A 14,634-nucleotide genomic window follows, 5' to 3' on the forward strand; every position below is an offset into this window, starting at 1 on the left:
AGGTGTCCAGTCAATTTCCCGATTCTGCAATAAAGCTCATTTCTGAATAATAATAAAATAAATACCCTGCTGTTTCATAATTTGGTTTGCAAAGGAGTACTTTGCCTCATTGAAGTCAAATCACTTCAGATTTAGAGGGTCAGAGAACCATGAAATTTTAGCAGTATTGATAATAAATCATGCTAGACAAATTGTATTGCAGTATTTGGAAAAAACCCCTAACTTAAATCAGTATATGAAATAACTAAAAGAGGTGTAGGGGGCAAATCTGTTGTTGGCAGAGGGCCCCCACTACTGGCACTTACAGGAAAATGCGCAGCAGAAAATTTGCAACTATTTCCTGTTCCATTTTAAAGAAGTGCTGGGGTCTGCATTCCCACCCAAGGGTGTTTTCAGGTGCCCTCTGTGCTTGCTTGTGGCTCCTTGTGCCCATTTTCCATGAGGTGCTGTCAGAACTATTCTGAACACATGGCTACAGTAATCCTTTTCTTTTAAAATTGCATTCCTTACCTCAGAAAATGTTCGGTTTCAACTCATAACATTTTTTGGCATTACACAGTCTTTTAAAAGCCAGCCTTACTTGCTTTTTCAGTTATATGTCCTTTTATTTCTGACAGGCTGCTGGATGACACACAGTGTTTGATATCCCATGACTGAAGCACGTGCAGAATTCAGAAACCAGGCTGAATTAGGCTCACCATTATTAATGAATTTTGAATTATGCTGTTAATCTGTTTGTGAGTTTTACAACTCTTTCATTCTGAAAGAAAAAAAAGGCAAGCAATGCAAACAGACAGTCAAAAAATGATATCTAGTTATTGGGCCACATGTGGTAGAATGCTGAGATTTTATTTTCTTCTGGAAATACTACCTCTTATAAAGCCCATCCATCATTTGTAATGAGGGCTGTCAGGAATATTTAGCTGAGAAATAGCTACTTGATATGCTAATGGTGCTCCCTTAGTGAATTCCTTTGGTTCTGCTGCCTGACATTAATGGTTTTCATAATCTAATGAATGATGTGTGTAATAGAGGTAAGGCCACAGGGAATGACATTTTCAAACTAAGGGAAGTAGTATATATGTATTTTATAAATATGTGCATTTTTTATATATAGACATGTATATACACTCAGAGGGAGAACACAAAATTGCTTCTCCAAGTTAGATAAAATAAACACTAGGGAGAAACTACATAGATGGAGCAAACCTTTGATACTGACACTTTAAATTCTAAAATATCTCTATTCCCAGGACTTCATGAAATATCCAGGAATGTAATAAGCATGAAGACTTCACTTCCACAGCCCTTCCTGACTCTTGTTTCAGAAACTGAGACTCTGTCCTGCAACTCAAGGGCAACCACTCCTCTCTCCCAGCAGGATCCAGGTGGGCGGGAAGAGCCAGGAACCCCCAGTAAATCCCTGCAGAGGGGAAGGAGGTCCCTGCTGCAAGGCTGAGAGCTGGACCCTCAGCCTGGGGTGCTGAACTCACCATGCTGACCAGTACCTGGTGCAGTCCTGTATTTCTATCTCCCCTTGTCTCTTCTTTCTGGAGGAGGTGGGAAATGGATGCTAGTGCAACATCTCATGTTCCAGAGCTGGCAACTCCCTTGTGGGCTGGTGCTTTGTCAGCTGTTTTTAACCACAAAGTTTTGTGGCCATCTCTATCTGGCTAAAAAGACAGGGAAAGTAGGTTATAAGATTGCTCTGAAAATCTACTGGAAACCAATTTGCTCTTTAGACAATTTCATCAGGGGGCGATATTCCAAATGCCTGACAACCTCAGCTTTTAGGTGCAGTGGAGCTTTTGCTGTCCCTCCATGTCACAGCTGCAGATTGATACTGTGATTTGCTCAATGCTCAACTCCCAATACCCATTTTTCTGGGGCTGAACTTCCTGCTGTCTTTGTCTTCAGAGCATCTGACTCTGGTCCTGAGCTCACCACTGTTACTGTTATATTTTCTGAAAAATCCCTTTGCCAGGATTTCTTCTCCTGGGAAGCTGAGAAGCCTCAGAGGAAAATAAAACCAATAATTATCTGATCCACTTCTATGTTTTTCGGCTTTGGAATGTGGTTTGGACATTGTTTACCAACTGGTCATTTTTGATTGGTATCATGTGAGTTGTTTTTACTTAATGACCAATAATGGTCCAGCTGTGTTGGGACTCTGAAAACAGTCAGGAGTTTTTCATTAGTATCTTGTTAAGCCTTCTGTAAATATCCTTTCTCTATTCTTTAATACAGTTTTAGTATAGCATTCTATAATATAATACAATACAATACAACATAATAATTAATTAACTTCCAAGAACATGAAGTCAAATTAATTTCCTTCCTGCCATATTAAAACCCTGAAAATACCACACACCACCAGCTCTGAATGTCAATAGTCACAGCGAATCAGGCATCCCACAGTGAGTTTCTGTAGGGTAGTGACTGAAGCCCCTGATGATCTAAAGACACAAACAAGAAGTGATTTGGGCTCACAGAGGATTGCTGCTGCAGCTCCAGTGCTGTCCTTGCAAACACACAACAGCATTAGGCACTGGGGAGAGCGCGATGGGTGTAACATGAATTACATTGATTCTCCATGGATCTGAAAACGTGCACCCACAGCAATTGCTCTGTGTGTGGACATGCAGTATATACATTAGAATCCTGAAGAAGGATGAATCACTGAATGATAAAGTGGCAGTGTGCAGGCTGTCACCAGAAAGTTTCTCATTATTAGTTTCCTCTTACAAGGATACTTGCGTCAGTTTTTTATACTTTTAAAAAGAGCAGGAAAATAAAATTAATGACAAAAAGATAAAATTTATGAAATCCATAGATGACATTAACTTGTGATCAGTTGCAAATATCAGAGACCCAAACCAAATTAAAAAGAGTTTAAAGTATAGGCCAAAAATAACAGGCAAGCCTTAGATGCCTTAGAGCCATTGAAAATTAAAGTAAATCTAGAGGAAATTAACAGAAGAGAAATTCAGTAGGAGGGAGAGATCTAGGACAGCACAGCACTACCAATGTGCCGGGAGATAACGATCAGAAATTAGAAATGATTTTGCAGCTTAGCAGTGCAAAGTTAGGGAAGCGTGCAGAGTCACTATGCCATGGAGCAAAAAAAATAAGGTTCTTTTCTGTGGGTTTTTAGATGTAGGGATATCTTCATTGGAGATAAATGTCTGGGCAAATTAAGTGAAATTCAAAGATGAGCTATAGAGTCATTATTATAGTTGGGGGGATTTACTTGAGATGAAAATTAAAGATGGAAACATGGTTTATTTGAGAGACTAGAAACTAGTAATGCTGAATGTGCATGAATAAAACAGGAACAGACCTTTTATAAAGGAATAAAAATATTTGTGATTAAGAAAAAATCGTTGGGAAAGCCTCCAGTACATTAAAATGCATCAGTTAGGAAATAACCAATGGAAACCTGATGCTAATGACAATGCAGAAGATTTCAAACTCGATTTTTCCTCACTGGATATTTTACACCACTTTTTAGAGCCTTGTTGAGGCAGGCAAGGGCCTGGGTTGGAAATGGTCTCATTGTGATTCTGTCTTACCTTCTGCAGGTGCTTGTAAACTACTTTTTGTGATTTCTTCCCACAACTCTTTTCAGGAACTTGTGCAGACATGCAGCCTGACTGCCTTGTTCAGGTTCTCTGAGGATTCCTTTATCAAAGTGAGGGCACTTTCTATTTTTAGCCATAGTGAACAGACCTGATTTTTAGGAAGGTCTTGTACAGCAAGATCCTGCTTGCTTCCAAGTTTTCTGTGAGTCCCCAGAACAAAAAAAAGAGCAGTCCTCATGGCTTGCATCACTCACCTTTAGAATTTTCAGACTGAGAAACATCTCCTGCAAGGATTCCACATCCTAAATTATACTTGGGCTCCTATTTCCCCTTTAGGTAAAAGTTAAGAGAGTTAGGAACTTGGATAGCTTGTTCTTAGGCTTAGGCTTATAAATTTTCTAAATAATAGGGAAGGTTTCATAAAATACTGTAATAATATTTAATTAGGTGACATATTCCCCATTAAGTCTGTATCTCACACATAAATAATGGCAACAGTATGTTCCTGCTTAAAAAATGTAATGATCTCTGTAATCTAATATGTTGGAAAATTTTAACTATTCCCAGAAAGATTATTAATGATCTTACTTGAATTTTATTTGCCCTTCTACCTGACATATGGCACAGTACAGATGGTTCTGCATTGTAGCATCTTTGTTTTCCCCTAAATTTAAATGAATGCATTAATTTATACATAATTTCTAAATTATACTTTGTCCCAGTTGAATTAATACTCAGGTTTATTATTTAATATATTGTGCAACAGAAGGAAGCAGCAACAAGTGGGATATCTATTCTTTTCTTCTTTCTGACAAAGTGTCATTAATTTCTTAAGGAATGGTCCTGACATTAATTTTCCCTGTGTGCAAAGACAGCTGACTATCTTAAAATTAAAATATTACTGTGGAGTTCTCATGTTCTCCTCGGAATCATTAATTCTCTTTGATGTAACTATTAGAGAAGTGTTTGTCTCTCTCTGATTTGTGCTTGTACCAAGTCAGCACGATGAGGTAACAGTCCAGACCACTGCTGCTGTGAGAAATATTTGTGTTTAGTTCAACTGTGATGTAAAAAAAATGGCTGTCATTTGACTTAATGTGAAGCTGTAAGTGATAATTTTCCTTTTTCTACATTGGACGCCTGTAAGCTTTTTCTTCAAATAATTGCCAATATTTGCTTGCTAATACTTCCTGGCATTTCAATTATCAGGCATAATCTAAGCAAAATGACCACCCAGCTCCTTATTTATTCTACAATGTTGTTAACTGTTAGTCCTTTTTCCCCAAACATGCATAAAACAGACTAACTTATGATGAAATTTAGCAGCAGTCTAAAAAGATACAGCTGGTTCATGCTGTAACATATTTTATGTCTCAAGAGAGAAAAGTGTAAGTTGTGGCTTTTGCTTTAAATTCAGATGATTGCATAAAATACACAATTAATCACAGATGGGTTACATCTGTGGGGAATGGGAAAACAGCCCCCATTGTCATATATACTTTACATTTCCAGAGCCAAAGTGTCACCTGTAAACAGTTTAAACAGCAAGTCCCATATGCTGAAGTCTTGAAATCCTTCCCCAATGGAAGTTAAATGGAAAACCTCATTAATACCCAGTAAGGCAGAGGTGCATGTGAGAGATTCCCACTGGTTGATTTACTGTGGCACATGCCATGAGTATGGAAATAAAGGAGAGAGTTATTTTCAAGTGTATGAGTAGAGAAAAGGTAAAAATTAGGGTTCTCTGCTATCTGGGGGAATTTATACCATACATGTTTTGAACTGTTGGGGAAGACTCCCAGGCACTGGGCTGGAAATCTCATTCATGGAATCTGGATAAAATTTTGTTATTTGGTTCACATACTAATAATAATTTGAGAAAATCCTTGATATTCTTTACTCTTTCAGGCACAGTAGGACAAAAAGAGTTGTTTCAGTGACCTCAAATAGGAGAATGCATTCTAAGTTAGGCCCTTCCTAAAACTACATGTGGTGACCACCTGCTGTGGAGCAAACACATATTTTGTTATGAAGTCATTTGAAGTTATTCAGCCTCTCTTTGTGCTTACTTGAGGTTAATTCCATACATCTGAAAACTTACTCCAGTGTGATCCTCAGAGAGGCATCCAAGTGATGCTCACCAAGAGCAGGTGAACTGCCTATAAAACCCATTGATCTAAACTACACCCTTGGAGTAAGGGAAGCAGTGATGTTTAGTTAAAAGGAGCTTTTAACACTCTGCTGGCATTTTAAACCACTGCTGGGTGTGCTCAGAGTTCTGCATTCATTTATTAAACAGGTAGAATACATTTGATTGGGCCAAAATCCCAAATTGACATCAATTAGTGTAGCTAGTCAATAACTGGTACAAAGATTCATTACTTTGTATTGGTTATGGATTTGGCTTGACTTCAGGGAACCCACTCTGGTTAATGGTTGGCCTGGATGTAGCCCTCCTAAAAGCAGCAAAGGACTGCTCTTGTTCAGTATGTTAATCTACATCCATGTTTACTTTTCCTTCTGATGTTTGTAACACTGGAAAATTTCATTAAAAGCAAGTGGCCAGCATGTATGCAGTCAGTTTTGTACATCACAAGGTGCTAGAAAACTCCAGAAAGAATGCTGCAGAGCCAGCCCTCCCCTCATGCCTCAGCAGCTGGAATGTAAAGCTCCACTGAGGAGGTGAGGAATATGAGCTGTACCTGATCATAATAAGAATGAGAGCAAGTCCAGACATGAACAAATGTTGACACATTTAGTAGGCAGAAAATATACTATTACCAAAGAAGTGTCATATATGGTTTCAGAAAGCAAACAAGCAAACAAAACTAACAGCACAGGATATGAATTTGTTATTGCATTCACAGCATTATTGTATGGCTTCCTAAACTAATTTGTTATTACATGATGAAGAGAGAGGGGAAAAGCTTCCTGTCTCCAGAATGTCACCTTTCATTAAAATTGTGTTTGTCTGAGATTTTGTTATTTGCAGTTGCTCATCTGTTAAATTAGAAGTTTTAATTCTTCACAGTTTGTCACCTTTTTAATTCTGCTCTGTTGACACATACTTCTCGGCAATGCAGGAAGGCTTGAAAATGAAATTTAAAAGAAAATTAGGTGAAAAGAGGATAACAAAGTGAAGCACTGGTTCTTTGCTTTTTCTCACTAAATGCAAAATGGTTCTGGGAGTCTCAGATGGATGGATAACAGTGGAAGTTACCACCACGACATTGCACATGCTTCTGTGCTTCTGATTTAGGAAAACCCACTGTCATGTTTCTGGAAAGCACAGAGTATGGTAGGCTTGGCTTCATTATGTTGAGGAATAGGAAATTCCTTTAAATCTCTGTTTATCTGAAGGAATGGAGTGATTCTGAACCACACATGGCCAGGCACTGTCAGTGCTGTTTGCCTCTTGAGGGTACTGGGTGGCTCTGAGTGCAAGCTGAATGGAATTGTGCCTCAGCTGCTTTTCTGCATTCCCTGGAGCTGGTGCCAGCCAGCAGGGAGGAAAGCCCAGCTGCTGTACAGAGCCTGGTGCTTCCTTAGCACCCTTCAGCAGCACCCAGTGTGGGCTGGACTTACAGTTTAATTCAGGAGTACTCAATAAACTCTTGTTTTCTGTGAAGGAAATAATCTCCTCTCTCTGCAAGTGCAAACACCTGCAGCTGCTGGAGTCAAAGTACTCCACTGATGTGTTTGGTTCAGGGGCAGGTGAAGATTCAAGAGAGTCAGATTTCACCCTGGAGTGTGGCAATACTTGAGTAATTCATATTTGGTAAGGGAGAGGGAGCTTTTGCAACAAAAAACCCCCAAACTGAACCTGGGCCTCCCATCCAGCCTGTAGCACTCATCAAAGGGTACCATCATCCTTACTGGGATTTGGGCATAAGCAGCTCTAAAATAAACCTTGTCAAGATTAGAGCCCAGCTTCCCCAAACAGAGGAATTACATTCTTGACTGAAATTTTGGTTGGTTCTTTTTCAGCTCCAGAGGGAATCAATGCAAATGTATCTGAATGATACAAACCCCTCCATTCAAAATCCTATGTACTTGCTGAGCAGCACACCTGACCAGAGGAGCCCCCCACCACCTTTTCCCTTGACATGTGCCATCTGGCTGCTTTGTAGCATCTCATATTCCTCAAACTACAGCAGCTTTGGCAAAATTCAGCTGAACACTAATTGCTGGTAAGATGGACTCATTTCTGAAAGTCAGTCTAAAGCTGCTTCCTTGCATCTTTCCATTAAGGACAGAGAAAGAAAAATAACCCCAATCAGAATCGGGTTTCAGCTGGCTAGATAACCACATGCATAGATGTATGAAATAATAACAGAAAATGTAACTTTTGGGCACAACTGAAATTCTGATCTCACTCTAGACACAGCACTGTGTGTGTGGGGCAAGGATGTGGCATCATTCCTCAGCACATGGAATACATAAAGGAAAAGAACAGGGGAAATAGAGAAAAAGAACATTTTTTAAAAGAAAGAGTTTTTGTAATAATCTGAATCATACAGCAAGGAGATGTATAAATGCAAGCTTAGGTCTCTATAGCCCTGCATACTCCTGCAGTACCTCATCCTTTATCCATGGTGTAGCTCTGTGGAAAGGGAAATTCAGTAGACAATTTCTCCAAAGGTGAGAAAAATGAAAGCAAACCAGAGAGACAGAGACCCTCCTTAAACTGAGGAATGTGACCAATTTAAACAGGTGATGGTTTTCTCTGCCCAAACAGAGAACAACTTGATCTGCTGAAATTCCCACTGGTGTTCTTGAACCAGTTTAACTAAACTGACCAACTTTTGTTGACAAAAAGCTCTCTTGGTGGCTCACATCTGTTCATTTTTCACCTTTAGGTGGCCAGCACTCTCACAGGTTCAACTGGAATTCTCCTTGAAGAAGAAATTGAGACACTAGAATAAACAATATAAAAGCTGTGTGTAGAATACAGCATCATGAACTAAAGTATTTCGTCTTTTTAAGTATTTATGTCGATTTTTTCCCCCTCAGATTTAAATGGCTGGTTTTAACATGGCATTCACTTGAATAAGCCTTAGGAGTGAGTGTACAAAAGCTGTTTTCCTACACATAATTAATATGGTTTTATAAACATGCCCAGTTCTATGATGAAATTAATTGTAAAACTACTTCTGATCTAATCGCTGTTTTACTTTTTCTGTCCTAATAAGGGATCAGGTTACATCCCAAAATTCCATGCTTCTGAAAAATACAGAGAAGGTCATGCTCAGCATCTGCACTACTTACACCTGCACTCAAAATGCCCAGGAGATTTTCTAAACACATAAAATAGATGACATTGAACAGCCAGACGTTTTCTACTCACATTAAAATACAATTATAGCAACAAGAAACCAGTAATTTTCTCCCCACAAATTTAAGGTTAGAAAACATGGAAAAATGTAAACCTTGAGTTGGATTTATTTTTCTAGATTAACTGCTAATTATTTCTTTTTACAACACTTTAAAAGCTGATATGCAGTAGTTTGAAGGAAGCAATGTAGCGCTTAAAATGTGTAAATAAAATAAGCAGGACATTACTGATTTTGATACACATAACTGGTTTGCTGCTCAAACAAGATTCAAATATCAGTCAGCATCTTGTAACCAAGGGAAGTAGGTAGTTGCATTTCCATATGGTGTCCTGAATCCCTTCCTTACTCTCATATTAAACTAGTAGAGTGGAAGCACACACTTTGGTGATAAATTTCATCACCTTGATGTTTTTCTTAGTGTTTGAGTGAAATCAGAGTTTTGATCAACAGAGTTTTAAATGGGAAGCTTATGCAAAATATTTGAATTTTATTATGACTGTGGTTATGCCACAATACGGACAAGATTAAGGAAGAAGCCTCTCCTATTATTCTTCTATTTATTTACTTATTCAGATTAAAAATAATAAATTATGCTTATCCAGGACCTTAGGCACTGTAACACATCATTAATATTACAATAAAATCTCAGCAGTATTAAACTAATCGCTCAGTTCGACACACTCCTACACAGATTCCTTCTCAGTCTTTCCTTGTGGGAAAAAACCCCCACAACACTGCCCTAAATATTATCTAACTCAAACAAACTTTTGAACTCAAACAAATTCGAGGTGTGTGAAGGAAGCAATTCTAGAAACCTGAACTTTTATAAAAATGACTTGGTACAGATTCCTTTGTTCTTTATGGTGAGGAATGGGATGTTCTGGGATCCCAGCTGTTCCCTGCTTAATACTTGCAGGTAACATGTTTTTTTGCAGGCTGGTCCAATGATGCAATTTGCCATGGCTGTGATTGTCTGATCATTTTTTGAGTGTCAGCTGTAGATGTTTTGTTGGAGTTCACCTTCAGTGTTCTTTTTATGTTCCAATGAACCAGAGTGGACTTGGTAACCACACCCTGTACTACAGGTGATCACACGCATCCTAAAACTTAGTACGTATTTCGAAAAAATATATTACTTGGATTTTCTCACACAATCCAGTCAAAAGGAAAGGATCAATCATTTAGGGGATGTTAAATATAAGTTATTAGTTATGTGTCACTGTTTGATTTTCTGAAAAGACAGGGAAATGCAGCCAGTATCACCAGAACTTCCTACAGAAAGAAGTCAAATCCTTGAAAGACTTGCTAATGAAAGAAGAAAATGAAAGGACATTTGAATTTCCTTTAGTGAACCTATATATACAGGGACTTTTCCTCCTTATTAACAAAAACATCCAGTATGGCAGTTCAGTCTGTATTTTGTTGATTGTTTTAACTAATCAGCTGTACAGGGAGAGGCACAGATAGCCTCACATCTGTTGATGCCTCATAGATATCTTCTTGAATGGCATTTATTGTTTTCATATGAGTCCGTTAACTTAGCTGAAATTTCATCAGTAGTCACTGTATAAGAGAAAATTACACCATAAGGATATGCAACTAGTATAGTTCTTTTCTTAATTTGATACCTTAATGAAGACACTGCTAAAATAAGGACAGCAGTTGTGTACTGCTTTGCACAACCAAACCACTCTAATTATGACAGGACTTGTTGCACATGTTGAATTTCACAGGAGAGGGTTTTTTCCCCACACTTACATCCATTTTCAGTTAATTATCTGAATCAGAGATTACAAGAATGAGGAAACCTGTAAAATCCATGGCAGAACCAAGACTAAATTAAAGTTGTGTTTCTGGAAGCTTGCTGTCAGACTGCAGTGCCCTGTGGGAACCATTTAAAGAGCTGCAGACCTGAAGAAGACTGGGCAGAATGTTGGCTGCAGACAAGGATGTTATAGAACACCTGAGTATTCTGAGTTGGAAGGGACCCACAAAGACCGTGGAGTCCAGCTCTTAAGTGAATGGCCCATTCTGGAATCAAACCCACAGCCCTGGAATTGTGAACATATTCATTATTGCCTCAAGTCCCACAAAACCTCCTGCCTTTTCTGAATATCTTTTTGGAATTCTTTCATGTCATGAGGGCAGAAAAGTAAGTTTTTTGTATCAGCCATATGAAACAGCAGAGGCCAAAATCCAGAAGGATTTTGGAACAAAGCTTTTCCTTTGGAGTTTGCCTGGCCTCATCCTTTCCCTTCTGACCCACACAAGGAGGAAACAGAACAAGGGAACCACAGGGTGGTGCTGATAGCTCATTCCTGATACTTTCAGTATTTGATTCCTTTGGAGCCTGTCTTCCCAGCATTGGCTAAGTCAAAGCTATTTTGTTAATCATAACATCACTAATTTCCTTTCCTGCTGATAGCTGCATGGTGGTTTTGCTGCTGTCACTCCGCAGTAATGAAATGTCATTGCAGGTGGTACAAAATGTGGCAAAGTTAAACAGTTGGGAGCAAACAGCCTTCTCAGTTACAGCAGCTCGATGGCATGGATTAAGCTGGGGGGAGATTCCTTCATATTCTCAGGAAGGTTCACCTCTGCTCTCATGCAAAGAGTGTTGCATAAATGGTCTGTGAATTCTCACTGCTTGGGCTTTCTGGGGAGAGTGCCACAGATTCAGTTCCATGCCTGGCCTATCGTTTCTCACTCACATGATCTTTTCTAGCCACTGAAACCCTCTCCAAAGCAGGGCAAAGTAACCCAGGCTGCTAAGGCATCCTAGGCCAGCTGCATCCTGAGAATGGCTGAGAGAACACACTGCATCCCACATCTTCCTGAGCTCATGCAAGTGAAGGGAAAACAGGAGGAGCTCCAGCCTAAGTCACAGTTACTTCCCAAATTATCTCCTTGTGTGCCCCAGCCCATATCTGTGTTGAGTCCAACTGTTTCTTTCACTGATTGGAGGGCAATTTCAGTTAACAGATGAATTCAAGGCAATCACAATATGCTCCTAGAAAACTGGAGCCCAGAAAGCAAGAAAGACAGGAAAAAAAAAAAAAGGAGTAAAAGGGAAAAAACCCCCTGGTGTGTCATGAAATTGAAACCCAACAATTATAATTCTAATGTTAATTCTCTCACCTGAAACGATTTCCAAAGATTTGATTTCTAAAGCAGTCATACATATGGCAAGGAATGTTTTAGGGGAGAAATTCCCTACACTCCTGCATTAGTCACCACATCTCAGAATTATTTCAAGTGAATTTAAAGTGCTTGTGCATCATGGCAACGGTAGGAATAATATTCTAGGGGACCCCATCTCCTCTGAAGTATTTCTCTGCAGCTTCTGAGCAGAGACAAGGCATTTCTAATGGTGCTGCAGAAGCCTCCTGGGCAGTTTTACAGAGTCATTGCACTCAATCTGTGCATGGAAAAATATTGCTCTCTTGTAAAGCAAATAAAACCAGGAAAAAGCTTAGAGTGAGACAATATATCTTTTCCCCCCCAATTTTCTATGCAGATCAATACAAACAGTTCAAGCTGATTGAATGTAATTCTTTGCCCAGATCAGATCAAAACCATAAAAACTAATGCACTGAGGTAGTCACCCAGTCTTGCTTTAAACATAAAACTTTTTCCCCTTGTAATGCATTAATTAATCAGGCAATCTGGTTGGTATATGGGAACCATCATTTACATTCCCATTTGCAAAATGTGTGAGAGCTTGTTACATAAATTCATATGTGATAACTTTTTTGAAGTTCCATTTTGATGGAAGTAGAGTTTGATAGTTCCCTTTCTATATGCTTAGGTCAGAAATTGCAGCCTCTCAAGAAATGTGTTCTGCACAGCAGCTGAGTATGTTATTGTAGAAGCACTACTGCATGTCCCACATAACCCAGTAAACACAGAACCTTGTCTCTAAAATATTGGTGAAAAGAGAAACAAAAGTAGACATAGGCCTACTTGAAAAGCATCCTACTTCCTCAGAACAGGTTCCATTAAAAATCTTCGTTAAGAGCCTCTCTTACAAGCTTTTAGAAACCAAAGTGCATTGTGTGGCCCCCTGAAACCTGATGAAGAGCCCACCAGTGATTTGTAGCTCAGGGAGGCAGAGCACCACAGTGGATGTTAATTGCCATCATGGCAAAGTCTCTGTCTCCTTTTTTTCCCCCAATGGTTAACATTTTATGGGCAATGAACCACAGGAAGTAACTGCTACTGATTATAATGAAAATGCTGAAACCTCTTAAATTACAGCATCAGCCATGAGCAGCACTGATGTAATTACTCTGTTAATGATCAAGTAATATTTAAGTACTCCTGTGTGATTTCCTAGTATTTTTCAGTACTCATCTCTAATGTCCTGTGGAGGGTTGAAGAGCTGCTGCCATTCCCCTGCTGGGTTCCCATGCAGAGACTCTGAAAGCTGTGCTAGACCCACTTAGGTCTCACAGCAGGGACCAGGACTCCTCCTGCTGCTCTGCTCCTCCTGCCGAGGAGTTGCCCATAACCACCTCTAAGAGCCCCTTCCATCCTGCTCCAGGGCTCCAAAGAGGCACCAGCACTGTGATTAGGTCAGGATTTTCATAGGAGACTGAAAATCTCTCACCATTCCCTTCTCTGAGTCCTTTTGCACCAAAGGCAGAGCCAGGACACAAAAGGCAAGGAATCAGAATGGCTGCTTTGGCAAAGGGAGTGTGGAGCACTCCTCCCCCCCCCCCATAATTCTGAATTTTCACTGTGCTACAGGCTTTTTTTGACACATCTCTTGCAAACTAGCATCTGGTAATTTTGGAAGTACTGCCTTCGTGTGTCTAGATACTTTTGGGAGGAAGGAAATAGAATGCAACTGTGGTTCCAGTCTGACAGCTGGCTCCCAGGCACACCTGCCATGGAGCTGCCTCAACACCAACTGCTCTTCCCCTGACAACCTTGAGCACAAGGCTAATCATTATTTACTGGGAAAGCAAGTGTTTGATGATATCACTAAAAACTTTGTTCTGTTTTGTTTCTCTGCTTCTTGTTTTTATTCAAAGAAGCCTTCCCCGGGTCTAGTGATGCAGCTATAGGTTTGGAAATCCTATAAATCCACAATTAGATCATAAGATAAGGAAGTTTACTTTTAAATTGATATTATAGAGTCTTAGAATCCAGAATGTCTGTGCTAAAGCCACCAAAGCCTTTGAGTCACAATGAATTTTTGAGCCTTCTGCACTGGTCACCGCTTTAATATTAGCTCTTCTCCACAGAAAAGGATCTGTATTTATGGTCTGCTATTTTTTGACTGGAAAAATTAACCCTGAAATTTTCACATGTGATATTTAATCTTTTGTGTGTTTGTATTGTGACTATTCTGCTTGGGGAGAATAAGTCCAAAATGCCATGTGTGTGTAGCTGAGCGTTGTACCTGTCACTTGAGGGGAGGGCTTGCTCCAGAGATGGTGATCCAGGCAAAGTAAAAGATGAGAGCTGTGACACATCATTGCTTTTCTCTTTAGCAGGAACAGCAGCCTCACTAATAACTCTGACACTTGTCAGAGCCTGATGCCCTGACACTGGTGGAGCAATACAAGCACAGGGCAACGTGCAATCCTGCTACAGTAGGGAAAAACAAACGGATGCAAAAATGGAGGCCTGAGCAAAGTGAATCAGGGAGACAGCTTGTGAAAGAGACAGCAGTCTCAGAGCTTCTGCAGTTTAGTCATTACTTACACAAA

At 39.6% G+C, this 14,634-nt stretch overlaps 1 long non-coding RNA gene across 1 annotated transcript in view; it reads right to left on the reverse strand.

Annotated features, from left to right (window-relative positions):
• Positions 1–567: 567 nt before the first annotated feature.
• The window catches only part of LOC134421476 (uncharacterized), a 40,309-nt gene continuing 26,242 nt past the window's right edge, over positions 568–14,634 (reverse strand). Inside the window, exons 5-6 of the long non-coding RNA XR_010028601.1 lie at positions 1,509–1,673; positions 568–760 (exon numbers count right to left, since the gene is read on the reverse strand). This is a non-coding gene — a long non-coding RNA (uncharacterized LOC134421476). The remainder of the gene's footprint in view (positions 761–1,508; positions 1,674–14,634) is intronic.

The sequence above is a fragment of the Melospiza melodia genome, chromosome 8, assembly GCF_035770615.1.
Source record: "Melospiza melodia melodia isolate bMelMel2 chromosome 8, bMelMel2.pri, whole genome shotgun sequence".
NCBI lineage: Eukaryota > Metazoa > Chordata > Aves > Passeriformes > Passerellidae > Melospiza > Melospiza melodia.